Genomic DNA, 14,374 nt, shown 5'->3' on the forward strand with positions numbered 1-14,374 from the left:
AGCACAGAAAAAGGTTTTGCTTAAAATCCTCTTTAAGAATTAAACCGAAGTCTTTAGAAACGCAACACTACAGCCTTTCCAGGAAAACCGATGAACTGCTGGCTCTGATGCATGATGTCCTGAGCAGCCCTTATCTGGGCATTGTGACGTTCTTTTGGCAGCAGCACCTTTGACGTTTCCCTCGGAGGAAGGTGAGGCATTAAGTAAAGTGAAACTGAATTTATTGCTTATAATTTACACAGAGGGCCGAACATCATGGAAATGAAAGGTATTTATGTGAAGATGGGCAAACATTTTATGAATCCAAGGTGACCGATTGCTGCTTTGGCGCTTCACATGAGGACACTGATTAAGGCTGAGGAGATTAAAGTTAAGCAGACAAAATCACTGCTGCCTCCTTTATTTCTGCCTCTACCACTTTGCTCAGATGAGTTTTGTCTCAAAATGACCCGCAGCCAAAATGACCACAAAAAAAGGCAGATATGTGACTCAAATATGGGGCAGCCTTGTGAGGACAGAGAGTATGTGAAGCTGTCATGTACACTTAAACCTGTGAAAAAAGAACCAAAACATCTGAGTTAAGTCCGTTCAAATGATGCCCGAAGATCCCTTCACAGAAACCGAGTGCCGCCTCAACGGTGCCTGCTGTAGAGACACCAACCAAAAGCCCAACGTTTCTCTTTCTATGACCGTTTCTTATGCAGTTTCACCGGCACATAGCCTGTCTCTGCCCTTTTTTACCGTAACTGAAGGCAGATTCTGCTCCTGCTTTTGTCATTTGTAAGCATTCAAGAGGAGAAAATTGACAAACGAAAAGCCATAACAAGAACCGATGACAAAAAAGCCTAAAGGACAAGATTCAAGCCCTTTCTTGATTGAATGGGTCATCCAAAGGTGACTTGTGTCCACATTTAGAACCCCAGGTGGAAATGTAAATTGATGTGGCCCACAGATATGTTCTCTGAGGATTACTTTGCCGGGTTTGTCATCCGTGTTTTCCTCTTTGCGTCAGTCATGTACGTTGTGTTTGGAGAAGTCCAGTCAGTGGAGATGTTCCTGAGAGCAATGCAGAGATTTGATTTCACACCGGTGTTATTTCCTAATGCAGCACATCACTGTCTTTTTTTACTAGGAGTCAACCCTCACCGTTGGCTGTTCTCCTCTCATGGGTGGGTTCATCTGATCTGGCAAACAGAAGGATCGTTTATTTGGGGTGGGGGGGTAAAAACAGTCCTGGGACTGACGCCAGACTACATTTGTCCCCTAATAGTACAAAGAATTGCTGATTCTTATACTTTTCATTGAAAAGATCATCACTCTCTGGTCTGTTAAACTATGCTAAATGAGGCACCACAGCTTCTCTGCACATTGCACTTAACTCTGAATATTTTATGGATGGCACAAAATGAAATCAGCTCTTTTAATTTTGTGCTTTTAAATCCAAGCCATTCTGAAGACAAATGTAAAGTTTTTAAATGTTTTTCTTCATTGGATGTAATCTCCCACCGAGCCGGTCTTTTAACTGCTTCCATTTGCTGCTGCCTCTTTGCCGGGTCTCCCCTGCTAAAGATGCTCTCGGGTGGCTTTTACTCTGGAAAATTCCTACAGACTCTGTATGAGATGGTAATGCTCATGATTTCAGATGCGTCTGGTTTGCTGCCTGCACAGTGGTGTAGCGGTTAGCACCCTCACCTCAAGGCAAGCAGGCCCAGCTGGGATCTTTCCGTTTGCATGTTCTCCTCATGCATGAGTGGGTTTTCTCCTACTTCCTCCCACAGTCCAAAAAGATGCTTCTTTGGTTCATTGGTTAATCCAAATCGACCCCATAGGTGTGGTTGTGTGGCCTTGTGACCGACTGACGTCTCTCTCAGGGTGAACGCTGCCTTTGTCCAACGGTAGCTGGCAGTGCTCCAGAAACCCCATAACCCCCAGAGGGATTCAGCAGCGTCTGAGGGTGGACGGATGGAAGTTGCTGGTGGAACTGGGTGGGTAGAGCTGTGACGGTGTGGGATTTTTGATCATCACGGCACTTTTCTTTTCTTTTTTAAAGCTTTTTGTTTTTTGAAGTTCAGCATATGGTTTGTGATTGGAACTATAATAAACACATTAAACACATTCATAATAGTAAATAAAAACATAAAACATGAATAAAATGAACAGAAAAGTCTGCAGTTTCTTCTTCCCCTATGAGATGCATCGGTGAACACCTGTGATGTAGAAACGTAAAGGTCAAGAGGCTTAATCAGCAGAGCTGCTGTTTTCTAAATCAGCTGCACACAGAGTCTTGTTTGCTGGTCACATCCACTGGGCTGAACTAACATTTTGGGGAAGATGTCACAGCTGATCCCGCTTTGAGCAGCTGTATAGTTTTTCTTTCTATTACAGCTATTTTTAAATAATAAAATGTCAGATTTAGATTTTCCATCAACAGAACCTAAGCTGATGGTACAGGTCAGCTCTGGTTGTCCAGCTCTGGTTGTCCAGCTCTGGTTGTCCAGCTCTGGTTGTCCAGCTCTGGTTGTCCAGCTCTGGTTGTCCAGCTCTGGTTGTCCAGCTCTGGTTGTCCAGCTCTGGTTGTCCAGCTCTGGTTGTCCAGCTCTGGTTGTCCTCTGTTTTCTGATGGAGTGCATGAGCATCATAGTGATGAAGGCTCTCTTTGAGCAGTGGGCGTGTCCTCTGAAAGTGACAGATAAGCTCAAATGTTCCTCATTAGTCGTCTTTACACCTCAAGTGGGCAGAGAGATTAATTTGAAGGAGAGATGAGCTCCAGACAACGTTGGACTAAAAAGCTGCAGATTAAGTCTGTGACTGAGCCTCTTACATCCCTGACAGCAGGAAGACGTGATAATTACACAAATAAAAGTGATTATCAGCGTCAACGGCAGAACTGAGCAGGATTAACAACGATGTCCAACAATCACAGCGCTGTAGGATTGTGCAGCAGTTTAGTTGCTTCTGCAGGACATTCATAACGTCCGGGTAAACGGCAGGTCACCAATAATCTGGAAGTCCAGATTATTGCTCCATCAGGAGCCGGAGGCGTTGATGTGAACAGAAAGACAAACCACAGCAGGTCGGCCCGTTTTCTCGCTGAGCCAAGAGGGAGAGGGGCTGACAGTCTGAAATTCTGCCCTCTGAGGCCGAATTAGGCAACTTATGAGTCCATAACACTTCCCTTCCCTTTGATTTAGTGACCTAAACCAAGAAACCTGAAAACAAATGAACTTCAAAACTGCTGATGCATGTTTCCATAGAAAAGACTGAAAAAAAGTTTAAACGTTTCCTTAAAAAATCAGAGCCTTGGAGGAATATTAGTTTTAGATCAACGCTGTGTCATTTCTATAATATTATTTAAAGTCAAAAAAGTTCACGATTTCATAGAAGGATTGAATGAATAAAGAATGTGGAGTTCAGGCAGCTTTTCAGACCCTTGAAGTCAAAAATAGTTTGCTACTTCTCAGGGCTGCACGACATGGGAAAAACTTGTGATTTGCGATATGAGTGATCAATTTTGCGATGACAATATAACTTGCGGTAAATGAACGAAGAGCAAAACAACCAAAAACACCATTTCTATTTCACTGCAACAGTTTAAAAGTCGTTCTCCAAATGACCCTGGTCTACATAGGAGGAGAACATCTCAAATAAAAGAGCTCCATCCTATTGGTCAATGATGCACAGCGCTCCATCTGATTGGTCAAATGCCTAAAGGGATGGATTTGATTCAATAAATACTTAGAGCTGCCATAAGATTATTTGAGCACATTTGAGGTAACTATTTATTGCAATTTTTTTGTCTTTTCCGATATTCTTATAGCAAAGCTTGATGTTGCAATAACGATAAATTTGTGATTTATTGTGCCGCCCTACTACTTAGACATTGCTGCACTGCAGTTTTATTCACTGTTTTACCCTAAATACCTCAAAGAATCTGTGTTTAGAGTTTTGTAAAAGCTTTAACCCTTTAAAATTGCATTGTACTGCAAATAGAAGCTCCAGCTGACGATAAAAAGAGCAGATAAATAAAAGTGATGGGTTTAAGCAGCAGATACTTTAAGGTCCATTCAGACGATGTGTGGCTGGAGGAGGAAGTCACGCTTCACAGAGCAAATAGCTTCTCTGAAAAATGATTCTCAGTCAAGTACAGCTTGACAGTCTGTCAAGGACTACAGCTCCATTTTCGCAGGCCTGCTTCTAAAAGAATTGTTTCTGATTTTAAGTCCATAGAACTTTTCCTCACTTATAAAATTAAAAAATCCACTAAGAAGTTCAAATGTGAAGATCATTTGCTGCTGTGACCCGTTTTCTGTCACCGAACTCCACGGATGTGAGCTGCTGCTTTGGTTCCATGAACATGTAAAGCCTCAGTCGTCTGCAGAGACGGAAATGTGTTCTCCAGCCATTCTGGGACTCTTCTGCATTTTGGCCACTCCTGTAAAGCACTTAGGGTGTGTTTTATTTATTACACTCATGCAGCGCTCCCTGAGAGCATGCACATGCACGGTTCCTCTGCTTTACAGTGCATTCAAAGATTAATGGACAAATGGGGCCAAAGGGAAATCAAGGTCTTGCCAAATAATCCATTTCATCAAATCACAGCACTGTGGATTCTGAACAGACACTGATGAAGTGATTTTAGTGGTTCCCATATTAATATTTCAGGAGGTAATATATGGCGCAGACATAAAAATAAGTTTAATCCTCATGGTATTTTTGTACCGCTGTGTTTTTTCTGATGAAAAAAGGATTTATAAAGAAAAGAATATTCATAAATGGACTGTTTTTATCCCTGAAGAAATAAAATCTTTGTGTTAAAGTCGTCAAAGTTCCACTCTGTTCAGCGTCTGATCTGTTTTCAAAGCGTTCCCAGTCATTTTTTAATGATGATGATGCTGTTTTTAGCCAAAATCCAAAAACCTGAGTCGCTTTCTAACACGGGTCCATTTGTCTGCAGGCGGATGACCAGAGTGGGGCGGGGTCTGGAGCTTGTGGCCCCGCCCATTGTAGCTTCTACCTAACAAATACAAGCTTTTGCAAACAGCATTTGTTTGTCTGCTCCTGATTAACAATTTGAATAAACAAATACTCAGAAACTGTGACAGATTGGCGACCTGTCCAGGAGTGGCCTGGATAGGCTCCAGCAGCCTCGTGACCCAGAAAGGAAAAACGGGGTTATTAGATGAAGGAAATACTCCGAGAAGCAATTTTGATCTCATTTTCCTCATAAATGTCCTCCACCATCAGAAAAAATCCACAAGAACGTGTTAAAAACAGCATATCATCTGAGTGGCTCTTTAAAGTGTTAGCAACAAAAAAACAATTCTAAATGGTGAAGAATCAGTGGTATAAGAGCCAAAAGGAGAGGCTGGATGACAGGAACCAGGACTTTAAGGCTTAAACTCAAAACATGACAAAACCCCAGAAAAAGGAGAAGCTAAAAGACTGATAAACACATCACAGAACAAAAATGCACTAAAAGCCAGACTCTTATACCCTGAACTGAAAACAACTGAGGATAATTATCCAGTGAATTTAGGAGAAGCTGGGACAAAAAAACACCAAACAGCACAACCCTCACAAAATTTACATTTTTGTATTTCACTAAAGGGATGTGTAAAGAGTCAGCGGCAGAATATAAAAGAAAATATAAAACATATTTTAGATTTTTTCTTGTTTTTGTTTTTCCTTCTAGAAATTTGAAGCGGACCTTCGTACGGGACTTTAATCAAAAGGTTTTAGTCTCTGATTTTATTCAGATGAAAATGTTTTTTTGTGAATAAAAGCAGTAAATTCTACAGTGAGAGTTGAGAACTCACACAAAAACACAGGAAGAGGACTGCAAACTGAAGACACGTGGACATAAACATGATGCATTCTAACTCATCCATGCATCACAGCACTGGACCTGGAAGAAAAGAATGACCCAAAAAGTGCAACGCTAATCTGGAAGTTGAGCTTCACTAAGGAATCACGGAGGAGAAGAAAGGAAAGCTGCAGGACAAAGGACGACTCCGCAGGCCAGTCCATTCAGCTTCTTCTGACCTGCTTTTTTTTGCAGTGAATTAGAGGCAGAAGTGGTTGTTTTCTATTCCCGGCTCAACGCTTCCACAGCCTCAGAGCCATCCGGATCTTGAGAGGCGTAACGGGCAGAGGCAAGGGACACTCCAGTGTGATTTGGGCTATATATGCTTCCCTGCAGTGCCTGCGCTGGTTGGAGTGGGTGGAAGAGGAGCTCTCAGCAGGTCTTGTGTAGGGCATGATGGGTGGGTGGATGAAGAGGGGGAGGGACGCAAATGTTTCTATAAAAGTGGATGGAAATGTTTTAAAGCTTGAGGAGAGGTAATGTTGAGGACGGGGGCAGAGCAGACGTCAGAGCTGGTCGCTCAGTGTCGGGCCTTTCTCTGCACATGCAGCCTCCTTCTCTTTTCACCGACCAAACAAAACCGCCTTCCTCGCCTCCTGCATTAACGCCCGCCAGAACCCCCCTCCCCAAGGAAACCCTCAATGCCACCAGCAAAAACCAAAGAAAGCCCTGTTTGTGCCGTTCACGCTGCTACCTGTCTGGGGCTGAGGTTGGGGGGGTTACAGTCCAACGATCTCTCTGACAAACTGTGAAAAACGCCTGAAACTCCCGATTATCAGCACTGAGTGGCTGGAGATGATGCAGCTTTGAATGACTTGATGAGTGAGAAAACGGAGAACAACAGCACACGCCAACATATACGAGCGTTCCAAAATGTTCTGCAAATTGAATTTAAGTTTCAACAAGATACGATTCTTTGCTTTTCAATGTAACTCATGGATGATGTTGTGTCTCTGGGTTCTCTGGATCACTGGCATCAATCTCAGACACCTGTGATCATTTGTTTACCAGGTGAGTTAAATTATTGACGATGGTTAAAATGATTGATTTCTAATTATTTCACTTCACTTGCTCCAAAAATTGATTCATGATTTTTCCTAATGAAACATATTTTTAACTTTTGATACTTGATCAATTTATGCTAAGAAGTTTTTTGAAACAGGGTTATGTCTATTTTACTGATGTAATTTTATTTTTTAATCATATACGTGATTTTTCTAACTAACATAATCTGCATATATTTGAAATAACTGATCTGCATCTGCTGTGCTGATTTCTAAAATAGTTATGTCTATTTTTACATAATAATTAAGTAATTCATCTTTGTCATTTGATTTATTGATACCTAAGGATTCTTAATTCTGTCTGATAAAAGTGATCAGATAATGATATTGATAAATCATGTGATAAAATGGTTACTGGGGTGAGATTATATAAGTTAATTTCCTTCCACTCCTTTCAAGCAATATTTATTTTATGTCTAATTATCTTAAGTTTAATACGTTGTTTGAATGTATAACTGATGATTGTTGTGTATTATTCTTATTTGATTGCTTGAAATAAACCATTTCAGATCAAATTAAAGTAGAAACTACTACAGAAGGACGCTCCACATTATTATGCAGACCAACATTTTCAAGCAGTGAGGGAGGAAAAAGGATCTCTGCTGCTGAAATCCTGAAATCCTGAAATACTTGGAAACTTTGGATAATTCAGGAAAACTTTAGCATGATCATCGTACTATTAGGAGATCTGTGGCTGATTCAGAGACACACGGTTGGTGCAGATGAAGGCAGAAAGAGGAAGAATTCAACTCCATCCCACTGAGACAGCAGCTGCTGCTGAAAGACCATCACAAAGCAGATTGGAAGCTGCTGGTGTCTCTGGAGTCCCACCAGCATCAAGGTGGAGGATCCTGTTGGATGGCCACCATGTCCCAACAAGCCTGAGACGTCAGCAAGGAGGTGGCAGAGTCATGGTTTGGGCCGGAATCAAGGGAAGAGAGCTGCTTGGCTTCTTTAGAACCCCTGAAGGTGTGGAAATGACCTCTGGAAAGTAGGAGGAGCTTCTGACTGACCACTTTCTTCCATGGTACATAAAGAAGAACCGTGCTTTCTGTAACAAAATCCTCTTCATGGTGTGGCCCCCGTCCTCCCTCTGGACCATCCTCTAGCCAAATATCTCTGAGGGTGGGGGGCAGTTCACATCCAAACAGGCTTTTCTGACGTCCTTCAAAGAAATTCAAGCAGAAAGTCTCCAAACATCAGAAGTTCACTGGAAGCCAGAATTGTGAAGCTGCTCCAAAATAAGAGGTCCTATGTTCAAATGGAACGTGACGAATGAAAATGTTTCTGATTGGAATAGATTTGGATTTCAGTCAATATGACCTCCTAATGCAGCAAATCGACTAATGATCATTTTCAAATGTGTGATAATGTGGAACTTTGAAGGTTTTTAGTTTAGAAAGAAATACTGTTGTCTTTAGGAGGTTTGTTTGATGACGTTCAATACAAACTCTGATGGTTAGTGACTCAAACATGATGCTGACTGTCATTTCCATGTCATTAGATTCAGAAAAATCACAGAAAAACAGCATTTGCAGAATAATTTGGAACAAGCTTTGTAATCATGTGTGATGACGTGTTCCAAAACTTCAGTCTGTAACCCTTCAAACATGAGCGAGCTGCCAGAAAAGTCTGAGCAGGAAGAGGCTCTCTGGAAAAACCAATGGTCTCTAAACATTTAGCAGGAAGTGGGTCAGCAGACCGTGCACACGCTCTGAGACAGCAGTTCCTCTCCCAGATGAAACACTGAGGTAACACCAGGCTGCCTGTCTGAAGACAAATCAGATGCTGACGCAGCAGTGAAAGGCTTTTTCCAAACAAATCCAGCTGTGACCAAGAAGGAAAAAAATGCTGCTTGGATGTCTGAGTCCCCACGGCTTTTCCTGAGCTGTAACAGACTGTGGATCAGAGACCCCCCCCCCCCCCCCACACACACACACACACACACACCGTCCCATCCAGACCCCCCTGCAGCCACACCCAAGGGGCCTGACGTTTACCTCACACAAGGACCTTGTTCTCTTTACATAAACTCACTTCCTTTTGCCTTTCTGACACTTTTAGGACACAAGAGAATATCACATAAATGTAAGAAAAGCAACAGAAAATAAGCAAACATAAATAAGATAAATAATGAAACAGTGTGGATGTTTTCATTCACTTTAATAAAAGAAAAACTGAAAAGTGTCAGGATAGCTAGAATGGATTCAATTGTAACTGAAGTCTGGTTTTTAGACTTTTGAAACTGAAGGAAGGATCATGTTGACCTTCTGACACAGCTGTCTTCTTCACAGCGATCTGCTTTTGTGTCTGCATGACTGCAGACGCCTCAGGCGTTCATCCTCATGATGCTCCACCCTGACCCCTGAACTCAGAGTTAGCTCACTTCCTTCCATTGTGTCTCAGTCCTGAGCCAGTGAGGCCATTGAACCTTTCTCTGGCAGAGGACTTGGAGGTCTTTTTCCTCATTTTACTTCACACACGGCTGAAAACCACGCCGGGAGTCAGTCGGCTTCAACTTAAATAGAAAATAAAAAATACAGGAAATCTGGAAAACCCCTATGAAGACTCATTCATTCAGGCTGGGCAGCACTCAGCCTGCTTTACTCAGAGGGGCTTCAGCGGACCTGTACATGCTGAGGCCACGCCTTCCAGCCCCTGCAGTTTTATACAGCACAACGTTATGCACTGGCTGAGAGAGGAAGCCGATTCCCATGAGCACCCCCCCCCCCCCCCCCCACACACACACACACACCGCTGCTTTGCTTTCCAAAACGCAAAGTGTGGTGTTGAGTTCAAAGACCACCTCGGCCTCCAACAGTGGAAGACTGCAGCAGCAAATCGAATAGTATTTTTCACAGTGACTGTAAAAGTTTCCACTATCATGAATGAATATGCAGGTTTTCTTATATTTTCATAAGTTACTGCCTGACACACGTGAAGGTCATTTCTGTCCTCACACTTATGGTTTCTGAACAGTTACAGTATCCATACTTAGGCTTACAGTTTGCAGCTCTCAAATAAAAAAGATGAGCTGAACTCCGGCTCTTTACTCTTGGCTCTGTCTTTCTTGAAGTGTCTGCTAAATGGTAAAATGTAAAAAATACGTATTCCTGCCGACTTCCATAAGGTGTGGTGAAGTTATAGGCAGACCGAGACTCCAGTCTTTTATTCTGCCAGTATTCCATGCATGTTGATAAAAGACACGCCTCTAATCAGTTGAGCCTGTGTCACACACCCACTACATACATTTTGCACGTTTCCCACATATGAATTTTCATTCTTTTGTGATTCATGCATGATCTACGTCATTCATAAGTGTTTCTTGCGTTCGTCGATGTCTGCAGATGTCCGTCGAGGGTTTCGGCCATCTGGTCTTTTGGTGGAAAATCGGTTTTGAGTTGTTCACAATTTTTGGTCGGTTAGGAATCACACAGTTTGTGTGCATTTGACATCATTTATACACAATTTTTACGTAAATCTTACGCAATTGTCCGTAATTTCTGCGCACATTTAGAAGATAGTTTCCTACAGCTTGGTGCTGATTTTGCTGTTGGAGGACAGCTGGAGCCCCATCAACAGCTACAGCAGATTTCACTATGCTAAACGTCTGCTGGTTGGACCAACACACACTCACACACTGACGTCATCCCCCCCCCCCCCCCCCCTCTGGAAATGCCAAGTGGAATTGAATTATGCGACAGTTTTGGCAGGGTGGATGTTAAAATGAAAATGCAATCCCTTCTTTGCGTTTTCGTTTTAATGACACAGAATAAGCGGTTTTTAAGTGGAAATGAAAAAGCATTTTGAAGGATTGATTTTTCATTTTTATTTTGAGTCATTTGATGCAGCTTCATTTTGAAAATTAAAAAGCATTTCTGTTAATTCATTTTAATTGTCAAATTAGACATTTCTAAATGAATTTTGCTACACATTTGGCAGATAACATTTTGAAAATGAAATGTCAAAAACCATTTTCTTTATCATTTAAATTAAGTGACAGAATAAGCAGCGTTGAAGAAGAAAATGAAAAAGCCTTTTGAAGGATTACTTTTTAATTTGAATTTGAGTCCAAAAATGCAGCTTCATTTTGAAAATGAAAAAGAATTTCTGGTTTTGACTTTTATTTTTAATAATGCTTCAGAATCGCTTCCATAATTTTCATCCGTGCCTTTGAGTTGCATTCACACAAACAGGTCTGATCACCTCTGGGCTTCAACCAACAGCAGGGGTCTCAGTTCCCCCAAGAATGGACAGAAATGTGGGAGGAAGTGGAGGAAGCACAGAGCGTTTGGAGTGCTGAAGGAAGAAGAGTGTGCCGTATCAAACTGTAGAAATGGAACTCACAGCTGATCTAACAGGGTAACCGTGGCACAGTGAGCAGGTCCACCCTTCAGCACAGATGTAGGCCACATTTAAAATCGATCGCCCCCCTATGGAGGCCTGCATAGGATCAACAGGTGTGTTTGGGACAGAAGTGAAGCTTAGGCACAATTTCAACAAGGAAGATATGCCTCATCTGCAGGTACGCTGGTTTGCTGATTCATCACTGATGCGTCTCATACCCCTTGTGCTGTCTTGTGGGTCCAGATGACCCCACTCCCAACATTACCATTGGGAGTGGGGTCATTTAGACCCACTAGACAGTGCTCTGAACCTTTTTTCTTCAATGATTTGTGATCTTCACTGGTGTCCATGGATTACATGAAATCTTTCCACCTTTATCCACCTTTGTCATGGTAGGGAGAACACGTCAACAGAAGGACCGGGTCATGTGGACCCCACAAGATAGCACAAGGGTTAATTGGTTTTCACTCTAAACCAATAGCTGAAGTGGTCACTTTCCTCAAAGCCAATCACAATCAAATTCCCGCTTTTAAAATCACTGGAGTTTGTTTTTCTGCATTCCAGACATTTCCCCGGTCCATTCGGCGAGGTCTGGCCTTCACCGCCATCAGCGTCTGGGGCCTCTTCATTTTGTCTGAGGTCTTCACAAAAATGCAAGATGAACCCAACCACCAAAGACTTCTGAGTGTTTGTACTTCACTATCCAATCTTTCAATCCCACTTTCAAGATCTCTCCTTATTGGAGCGTAAAAGGATCTAAGTGGGGCAGATGAGGACGGCAGTAGCACCCCAGGATCCCGGGACAATGCCACACTGGGACGGGGCCACCAGCAGACGGGTTGGAGATCCTTGCTCCGACCTAGTGGCTCTGTATAATTGGTGGAGGGGTGTGGTCCGACCCATCCCCTTACAGCCGAGTACTCTTTGCTTGTTCAACTGTCTATTCGTATTTTTTTCTAAACTGGACAAAAGAACCAAGACTCTGCTGTTTTCAGTCGCTGGAGGAACTCTGGATTTTTAACTGCAGAGCCCATTTTATTAGTGTTTCTTTTTATTGGGATTTTATTTACACATTATGGTGATTATCCAGGCTGGTAGATGATCTGATACTGGTGAACACATTCACTTCCACAGCCACTGCCAAAAATCACACTTCCTGTAATAATGCAGCTGACTGAGTATTGAGCCAAGAAGTAAACTGTCAGGAAAACTATTAGTGATCAATATTGTGATAACAATATAATTTGCGGTATATAAACAAATAACCAAAAACATCAATACCATTTCATTGTAACAGTTTAAAAATTCTACTCCAAATGAGCCTCGTCTACATAGAAAGCGAACATCTAACATAATAGGACTCCATCTGATTGGTCAACAACGTGAAGGGGTCCATCTGATTGGTCAATGCACTAAGAGATTTATTTGATTCGTTAAATGCTTCAAGCTGCCATAATATTGTTTTTTGCACATTTAAGGTAACCATTTATTGAAATTTTAGCCGTCTTTTGCGATACGCATCCTGCACAGCTTGATATCGCGATAACGATAAATTTGCGCTACATTGTGCAGGCCTACTGTCACCTTGGTGATTTTTCAAAATATGTGAATTTTTATCTTCAGTTTGTCCCAACATGAAAACAGAGCTCAACATTTTTCCATGACAGCACAAGTAAACTGTTGGTTCTGGTCTGAGTGGATGAAGCAGAACGCGCCACCTTCTGCTGTAACGGTTGGTCCCGTTCAAACGTCATACAGAGGAATCGTCACATAATCACACGTGGGTATGACAGAAACATGCATCACGCCATTTTAAACCATAATTCCCCCATTCCCCTCCCCCACTTCTTACTTCTTATAAAACATCTTCAGGAGCATTTCTGAAGCACCTTCCCACTCATGAAAGCTGTAGGGATTCATCAGGAACAGAGGAGTCCCACTGACGTCCAGAGGACCCCTGACGGCGTGACAGCAGTCCTTCAGCAAGTGCACGGCGGCGCTGCCGTGCTAGCATGTTCTGTGTGCTGCCGAGGCGGAGAGCCGTGTGGATCACAGGCCAGGCAGCCTGATCATCACCACCATCTGAACAGTGGCAGATGCAGTTGAGCGCCAACCCCCCCCCTCTCACTAAGCATGCAACACATCTTCAGAATGCGCTGAAACCCTTTTGGGGTCACGGGTTGCTGGAGTCAATCACAATCACATGCACACCTAGGGGCAATTTCGGGAATTACCTCATGTAGCATGTTTAGAGCCGCTCATGGATGGAACTACCCCCCATCCTCCCCCCACCAACAAACCAACCGTTTAATGTGTCAAGCAGGGAGGCATTGGGTCCAATTTAGTCTGACGCCACCATGGATGTCAACTCATGACCTTACAGTCTCAGGTAGGGACCATAAGGTCCAGAGACAACAGTTAGTAACCACAAACAATAGAGCTTCGATTCTGAACCCAGAAATAAATAAAATAAACCTAAAATTAAGTAAGTTGTTAACATTTTACGTCTCAATGATCGTCTCTGTTTAGCGGATAGAAAACAACGGTAAAACTTGGTAACCACAGGCAGATATGTCAGGAGTTTTTGTTTTCCCTATCTGTGCTCTAAACACCATATTCTGTATCACGGACTTGAACCTGTGACAGCTCCATACCACGCTCATCCCTTTAGTTCATCTTGATGTGACGTGTTGGACTCCGGTCTGCAATCACCAATGCTGCGCGTTTCCTCAATGTTGAAGGATTGGTTTTAGGGACCTCATTTATCAATGCGTTTCACGAAGCTGTGAAATCGATTAAAAAAAACTACTATTGGCTCACAAATATCCGCCAAGTCCACTCTACCTTGTTCTGAATCAAAATCAAAGTATGAGCTATCCCAGAATGCACTGTGACGCATGTTTTCACACTAAATTTTCCAATGTGAAAATCTAGTTCTTCAGTGGGACAGTGAACATGCAACATGATTCCACACACGTGGAGTCTTTCTTTGAGGACCAAAAGATGTCTTACTTCTGTTCTGCTTACCTACTTTCTCCTCAGGTCATGATTGGACAAATGTTTGTTCAGCTGCTTGGCAGCCATTTTGAACAATCAGATA

At 42.5% G+C, this 14,374-nt stretch overlaps 1 protein-coding gene across 2 annotated transcripts in view; it reads right to left on the reverse strand.

Moving 5' to 3' along the window:
* LOC101156094 (whirlin) overlaps window positions 1-14,374 on the reverse strand; it is a 42,414-nt gene that overhangs the window by 20,608 nt on the left and 7,432 nt on the right. The gene's annotated exons all lie outside the window — the stretch shown is intronic.

The sequence above is a fragment of the Oryzias latipes genome, chromosome 9, assembly GCF_002234675.1.
Source record: "Oryzias latipes chromosome 9, ASM223467v1".
NCBI lineage: Eukaryota > Metazoa > Chordata > Actinopteri > Beloniformes > Adrianichthyidae > Oryzias > Oryzias latipes.